This window comes from Vicia villosa, unplaced genomic scaffold, assembly GCF_029867415.1.
Source record: "Vicia villosa cultivar HV-30 ecotype Madison, WI unplaced genomic scaffold, Vvil1.0 ctg.001340F_1_1, whole genome shotgun sequence".
Taxonomy (NCBI): domain Eukaryota; kingdom Viridiplantae; phylum Streptophyta; class Magnoliopsida; order Fabales; family Fabaceae; genus Vicia; species Vicia villosa.
The window spans coordinates 196,930-205,779 of NW_026705581.1; positions in this window are offsets into that span (position 1 = coordinate 196,930).

The window sequence follows — 8,850 nt, forward strand, 5'->3', positions numbered from 1 at the left end:
GAGTTAAATAAGACCTACCATCCTAAGAGATAAATGACTTAAAAAGAGACTTAATGTCTCTAGGAAGAACCAATAACTACTTGATAATCTTGTACCATACAACTGAAGCCACCTCCAGGTAAGAACCAACGAGAAGTCGACTACACCCAACACATGACACAATAAATCTTAGCTAATCTTAACTGGATATATTAAAATGCTACATTTAAATAAGTTCTTATTTTGTAGAAGTCGTCGAAAAAAATTATCACTTTACATTATTACAAACTATAGGGATCCTCTATAGAAAAGTTATATATACGATTATACATACTACAACATTTATAAGTAATTTAACCAAGTCTAAGAGCAGTTACATCAACACCAACTAAATTTTTTTAATAAAAATAGTACATTTTGAATATGAGATTTCTTTGTACATCCCTTAACTTTTTTAGAGGTATTTGGGGAAATTCCAAATTTACCTTTTGAATTTAGAGATACATCTTCGAACGCACCAATTATAATTTTTTAAGGGTGTTTTTGGAGATGCATATTCGAAAAACCTTTTTTGTTAAGATCAAAGTTGTTTCGGAGATGCATTTCCGAATAAACCCACGTTTTTTAGTTTTTTTGACTTTTTTGAAGATACATCTATGAAATAAGAATTATAAATTAAATCCACGACAGAAACTCCTCATTCTGTTTTATTCTCTAAATATAATTTGTAAAATGTGGTTGTTTGGTGTAAAAATTACATGTTTTGGTGATTTAGATTGAAGCTTAAAAAATGACAATCGCAGGTGTTTTCAAAAGTGCATATTCGAAAATACCTATAAGGAGTTTCGGATATGAACGTCCGAAATTATGCATGAGTTTTTTTTTTCCCAAATCGAGTATCAATTATTTTTTCTAGAAAAAATGGCGGAGATCCCGAACATAATGAGACTTGGCAGGCCAAGCCAAGCTACTTCCGCTCGGCGTAAGAGAGCTGAACAATCTACAAGGGTTCGAGGTCGCGGTTGGATACTGCAGGAGGAAGTAGAGGGAACATCCACTTTTGCTTTGAGGAGTCGTCTGTCACGTGCGTCCTCATCTAGGGATAATGAGGAGGAACCCGAGGATGTTCATGTTCTGGAACCCGAGGATGTTCATGTTCTGGATTCTGGGGAGGTTCAACCGACGTATCCAGGAGGACCCCCCCTAACACATCACTCTTGATCTATTACTCTGTGTCATACCCTAATTTTGACCCCCCCTGAGATGTCATACCTCCAAAACTTTTCATCAGATTAAAACAAATGCTCAGAGCAGTCACTTATTCATCTGACACTTAATCGGGGGTGTTCAAGGACAAAAGAGCTCAGGCAAAGGATCAATCAACAGAAGGATTAGTCTCTAATACAATCATAGGACTCAAAAGTTTTATTTTTATTCACCTATGATTGAATAGACACTAGTCATCAGGGCTCAAGTTTACTCAGATCACCAATTTAGGGTTTTAAGCCTATCAGGGACCATAATTAGGGACCACATTTGGGAAACCCTGGAGAACTCTAGGACATCACTCAAAGGCTTCAATCATCTTCAAATGATCCATGTGACAATATCCATAAGGCATTACACTTCAATTCAAGGTCTACAGTCATCAATTTCATCTGGTCGATAATTAGGGTTTTTGACCTAATTCACCAAGATAGTTGACTTTTAATCAGGACATGGATCCAAAACTCAAAACATGGCTCAAGAACTTCTATCACCTCAATATAATCCATTCACATCACTCATTTAAGGAGGAGAACTTGATTCATCACAAAAATCCAAGATTTCATTTCATCTGGAAAAAGTCAACTATACAAGATTACCTTTGACTTTTGGGATTTTTAGTCAAACCATGACTTTTTAAGATCAATATCATCAATATATGATTATTAAAGTTATTTGGCAAGAGAAATTCAAGAAAATTCATCATGGATCAAAAAGTCAGGAATTAGGGTTTTTGAGGGCATTATGGGAACTCAAAATTTCACCTACACAACTCAAAAAACTTCCAACATGAAAGTTGTAGATCTTGCAAAATAAAACATCTTACAATGCAACTTTTTTCAAGAAATCAATCATTGAAGAGATTTGAGATTTGGAAGTTATAGGCCTTAAAAACTTAGAAATTTTTCTAAGTGTTTTTGACCTAGTTTTCTTTCAACTTTGGGCTCATTTTTCACAATTTTCCCAAATGATTATGAAGAAACCCCAAACTAATGAATTGAAGTAGATGTTTAGGTATTTCCAAATTGTGTTCAACCTCCTCCATATTCATTTTGAGCTAGGAGTTATGCTTGTTCAAAGTTGGCCTCATGGAGTAAAATTATAGGTCATGTACAATTTGAAACTTTGCAATTTTGTGCAAATGGCTTCACTAAATGATGTTACACGACCCATAATACATCTGCAAGCATACCATACATCCATTTTCATCATTGCATAAGGATTGAGGAATATTCCCAAAAACAAAGGCATGTGATTATGTAATGATTACATTTGGGAATTTATGGCAAATGGATGAATCACCAAATGGAATCTTTTCCCAACCAATTGGAACTCTCCTCTGCATCAGATTTGTCCCCTAAGATCAGAAGAGATCAATGGATAGGGAGCTAGCTCGAAAATGCAATGATCACATTTGCAAGATTCCTTGAATTTCTTCATGGCCAAGAAACCAAAATGACTTCACTAAGCAAGCTCACTCCTCTGCAATTGCACTGAACTCTTTGCCTATAAATACAAGTGCTCTCCTTCATATTAATCACACCAAAGCAACTCCAATTCTTGCTTTCTCCCTTTCTCCCTCATGCTTATGGTTTTCAAAAGTTCTTTGGCAAGAAGAATCGAGTTCTTCAAACCAGAGCTCTTCTTTTGAAAGTAAGCATTCTAACATCTCAAGGAGGTTCATTAGAGGTGATCCAAGCACCTGGATCACTTCTGTAAGTGGAGAAACACCATAGCCACTCTCACTTTGGAGCTTAAGCAGTTGGAGGTCTATAGAAGAATTCAGAAGGTGTCAAACAAATCTAAGCACATCAACATGTTCCTAGAGGTGTAGTGAAGCTATTCAGATGCCTGCAGCTCATCTGTAACTGCAGATTCACCAACCTCCATGTTCACTTGAAGCTCAATTTGAAGGAATCGGGTTGGACGATTCTGAGGTGTTCAAGTCATAATAAGTATTCAGTTAGCACCACTGAGTCCCCAGGAAGCTTTTAGGATCACTCACACAAGCCCAGGTGTTCCTCATCACCCTCGCGACCTTCATTTTCAGAGGTAAGATTCTCAACTCCATCTCTTTAATTCGTGTACTCTTTTTGATATATCTCGATACCAGTTTGTTCAGCATCATCAGAGGATTAAAAATCCTCTATCATCATTCATTTATTCATCTTGTTCATCATTTAATTTTAAAATTAGGGTTTATGTGTTCTTCGTGTTCATACTGAAATTAGTTAGTTACACTTAGAATAAATGAATTCTGAACCCATGATCATGTTCCTCGTCCAAAAACGAGCAAAATTGATGTTTACATCATACCATTTGGTTGAGAAACCAGATAGTTAGAAATTCAAATTCTCACGAGCTCAAGGAAGAAGATGACTATGGTGGCGCGCAAATTTGAATCTCCTGGGTGTTTTTAAAATAAAAAAATTCGTGGTGGTGATATTACAAACTGAGCGCGTAGCTCAGTTGGTTAGGTTTTGAGAAGTAGTTGTCAAGGGCGTGGGTTCAAGCCTTGCTAGGACCAAAATCATTTTTTTTTACCACTTTTCTTTTCTAATTTCTTCATAACTTAAACTATTTAATTCACTTATCAAATTAATTCATTTTAACTTCATTTTTCACACACTTGTTAATAAATATATCTATTTTATGAACAATCAAAAAAATCACAAAAATATTATTTATTTCATATATTTTTATTAGGTTTAAAATGGTGTATTTTAAGTGTTTTCTTAATACTTCAAATATATGTTTTCATTTGTTTTCTTACCTAATTATTGTATGAATAATTTTGTGATAAAAACCTAAGTCATTTAGGTCTTAATTAGGTATAGATTTCATCTTTACTTTAATTAAGTTGACTTTTTGTCAATTTTCAAAACTATTTTCAATCTCCGATCAAACAGACGATCCAGGTTTTCAAACAACAAAACCTTGTATCTCCTCAACTGTTTCTCACAAACTGTAAATAAATCATTTGGGCATCTAATAGAGTGTAAGACCCAACACATTTTTCTTTTTATAGTTTGTTTTCAAAAACTTTATTTACAAAATCTTCTTTCTGTTTTTAAAACATTCTTCTGGTATTTGAAGGGCATTATTCCCGGTGAAACTCTTCAGATACCTATGTGACCTATGTCCATCTTCACTTCTTCTGTTTTCAAAAAACCTTAACTGTTTATAATAAATATTCAACTGTTATCAATAAAATTGCTGGTGAGGCTTTGTTCATACATCTTCAAAGGCCTCCACTCCATCCAGGTTAGGCTTTATAGCTTTCAATTTACAGTCTTTATTTAAATTACTGTCAAATATAAACTGTTTATATATTGTTTAGAACTACGTCTGAGTGTAAACCTTAGGACAGTTAAACTATATATATATATTATAGGAATATGGCCTAGGATTGAGAATGTCTTCCCGGTGAAGGCTCTTTCCTAATTAGAGATCTGTAGTTCAAACCCTCAAGATGAATTATTCCCGGTGAAACATCTTGAAAAAAAAAAGCCTTAGAACCAAAACTAGGATACATCCACCCAAGAGGAATTATTCCCGGTGAAACCTCTTACCCATTTGCTTAAAGCCAAAATAAGTTCAAAACCACATAGCTTTCTCTTGTGCTATAACAAGGACCCTCGATGACCCTCGATTAGCCTCCTCTTGGGCTTTGTACAAGGACCCACAGGCTTCTTAAAAGCATTCCTAGCTTCCTCGTGAGCTTGTATACAAGGACCAATGAGGTTTCTTATAAACATAGGGACAGGTCTTTAGTTACCTTTTAGCCTATCCTGGTGAGTTTCTTACATTCTTTAAACCAGACTTTAAACAAGCTAAGATTTGTCTCAATCTCATATTGAGTACACCTTTTGGAATGAGAGACATGGACAGTCTCTGTCACCCTTATCTTCATTAATCTTCCTTAGCAGAATCTGGGATCCATATTTGTTTATCCTTGGTCAAAGTCAGCCTCAACCTTGGGCCTCATACAAGGCATGAAATAATGACTTCCCCAGTTAAGAGTCAGCCACAATTCTGGGCTTTGTGCAGAACACCAAATAAAATCCATCAAATAAATGCTCTCCAGCTAGAGTCAGCCTCAATTCCGGGCTTTATACAGAACACAAAAACTCTTTAGTTTAAGTCCATCCCCAGTAGAGTTATCTCTCAGGGTCAATAAATCAATCAAAATCCTCAAGCTTGGGCCTCATACAAGCCAGCTAAAAATCAAATCTTTCAAACAATAGATAGACATAGCTCATCTTCATAGGTAGGTATTTCGCCTATCTCACCACAAACAAACAATCATTTCAAACAAACAATCATTTCAAACATTCTCCCATTTAGGACTCGTGAAAGGCATTGCTCTGGCTACATCCCAGACTTGTACAACTTTCCCTAATTTGGTTGAGAATCTTTCATTCAAGAGGCATGTGGCTGTCATACTTGATCAACCAAGTAGGCTCCCTCTCTTAATGAAACAATTTTAGCTTTTTTGTCACTTTAAAAATGTTTGTGGTGGAATAGTAGAAATACCTCTCTGTAAAGATGATTTCATGTCTCTTTACTGTAAACAGAGATTTAATTCAAGCTTCAACCTTGAGCTTCAAGCAAGGCACCAAAAATCATTAATTTCCCTAATTAGTTCTCCGAACTACAAAAAGCTCTAACTTCCATTAGGGATATGTAGGCATGAGGTTCACAAGGAATCTCAGCGAGCTAACAAAATACCAAAAATAGTCAGTCTGTCTGTCTTTCTTTTCATTCAATTCAATTCCTTCTCCTAACACAAAGGAGAAACTTTCCCAATAATAAGCAACAAACATAAATACATAGACACATAGAAGGTTCCCGTAGAGTACTACGGATATGTAGGGTGCTTAAACTCTTCCCTATGTATAACCGACCTCCCGGACTCCAGAATTTCTAGTTTAGGTGAATCCCCACACTTAGCAAACTCCTAGGGTTTATTTGAGATCTTTTTCCCCTTTCCTACTCGTAGGATAATTAAAAAGTTCGTGTGATATCGTAGGAAGAACTGAAACAAAATTCATCCCGCCCCGGGCGCATTCTCCTTCCAAATTTCGCGTGAAGGGTCTAGCGTGCCGTCCTCCCAAGTGAAACGGGGAGGTAAAAAAAACGACACCACACTCTAATTATGTCGCTCGACATGTTTCCACTAGACATGTATATTTTTTATTACACTTTTTCATTTAAATGATTTACGCACAAATATGTTAAAATTGATATTAATATTTATCTTTACAGAAACGGCTGCCACTAAAGTCCATGAACCACGCGCGAAAAATATTTGATCTGTATCATCCTGATGCGGATTGGTTTAGGGAGGCCATTTTGTTGCTCCGGACTAGCTGGACTCTGTTGTTCCGGTTACAACACTATTAACCACGGCATGCACGAAGCATTTGTTGAGAGATAGCACAAGGAGATGTCATCTTTCCACTTTTCTGTTGGGGAGATGACGATCACACTTGATGACGTCGTCTGCTTGCTACACCTTCCTATCAGTGGTAGATTACATAACCACTTATGGATCACTCGTGATGTTGCCACTGAATGAATGGTTGACTATTTGGGAGCTAAACCAAAAAATGCATCTGAGAAGTGTTCCTCGACTACCCGTGCTCATGTCAAGTTCTCATTCCTAAAGGACCTTTATCACAATCACCTTGTTGCGGAAACTGATTACGAGATTGAGGGCGATGACTTCTTTGCTCAGTATCACCGTTAGTGTGCTTTAAGGTGTTACTTCATGTTCTTGGTTGGCACGTCCCTTTTTGTGGACAAAAGTGAAAAGTACGTGGATGTAACATACCTCTGGTACTTCATGGATTTGAATACAATGAGGGAGTGGAACTGGGGGCCCGGATGTTTGGTATACCTATACCAAAAGTTGAATGAAGCTTCTAACTAGAGGACCAGACAATTGACATGCTCTGTTACATTGGTGACGGTACCTTTCATTCCAACTATTAAATTTAATTTACTATTAATAATTTGTTCTTACATGACTCTTATTCGTTTTTCAAGGATGAACCATTCCTCACTTCCACCGCATTCATGATTTTAATCTTGATCAACAGTATAGGGAGGAGATGCCGAGGGCTGCCATGTATACCCCATACAAAGGGAATCATGTTGTGCTGCTGTTCCGGGTTTATCTTGACCGGACTGTTCATGATGACATCTTATAGATGCCATTCTAGGATCGCATGGAGATTATCCCATTCGATTCCATCTTATACTTCAGGTGTCTAGCATGTGGGACCGACACTATGATCAGGTATCTGTCAGAGCGATGCATGCGGAAGTTTGACAATGTGCAGACCATACCTAGATCTCCATTTCAAGCTGCTACCAACCCCATTGCCCACCGGGATCTCAATGAGATCTTTGAGGATCGGGAGCATCATATGGTGCCAGAGGAGTATCGGATGATGCAGGCATCCAACAGTTGACATTGTATAGAGGGATACATGACATGGTTATACACAATGTCACACCCTATCATGACACCAGATGATCTTGGACGTCCACCTAGGCCAGCTCATGAGGAGATCTTGGAGAACCAGCAGGCCTAGGATGACCAAGCCACTGATCTCTTGCCGGTTTGTCAGCGGATACAATTGATAAGGCATGAGGCTTTAAACTTAAGGATCATTGAGAGGGGCGATCCTGAGGCGGTGACCATCATAGAGAGGATGGTCAGGGAGGCAGCGAGTGCGGTGGGATACAGAAGGCAAAGAAGGGGTCAGAGGTGAGGATTAGACATATGTAGTAGGTTATGCTTTTTTTCCAGAATAATTTATATATATTTTTTATTATCTTAGAACAATATATTGTTTCTATTATCGTTTTTTATTTCTTATCATTTTTCATTTGCGTTTTTATTATCATTTTAATCTAATTATGAATCAAAACTTTGGTGATTTTTAAAATAATCACTGTCCAGGGTTTGAGGGATGCATATCCGAAATACCTTTCTCACGCATTAAGGGTACTTTCGGAGATGCATCTCCGAAACAACCACTTTTGTAGTGCGTTCGGATATGCATCTTCGAAGAGTATTTTGGGGTTTTTAGGGATTTATTTCACATCCACAATATGTATAAAAAAACCCTTTTCGAATATTTTTGTGAATTCAATGTCAAGAACAAAGTATGAAACAAGGGATGAATAAAGAACAATGAAGAAGAAGAACAGAAGAATTGATTATAATTGCTATTCTTTTACTTTCTCTTAGAAAACAAGATTACAAGTTTACAAGATTAATAAATAACCTCTCTCACCCTAAATTAGGATTTGCAGTATGCAATGATGAGAGCCTAGTATGCTATTTATAATAAAACCTAACATACTAGCTAATGGGCTTTTTCCACAAGGCCCATTACACAAGCTAACTTAATAAACAAGCTAACTTTAGAAATTAGGGTTTAAACACTAAAACCTAATTTAACATGCTAACAACCCTAGCATTTTCGACACCTGCATGCTCGACCCATCTTTGACTACAACATGCACACTTGGATACCAACATGTGAACAACCTTCGGCTTCATGCTTAACCCTGTCGAACTGTCGATCC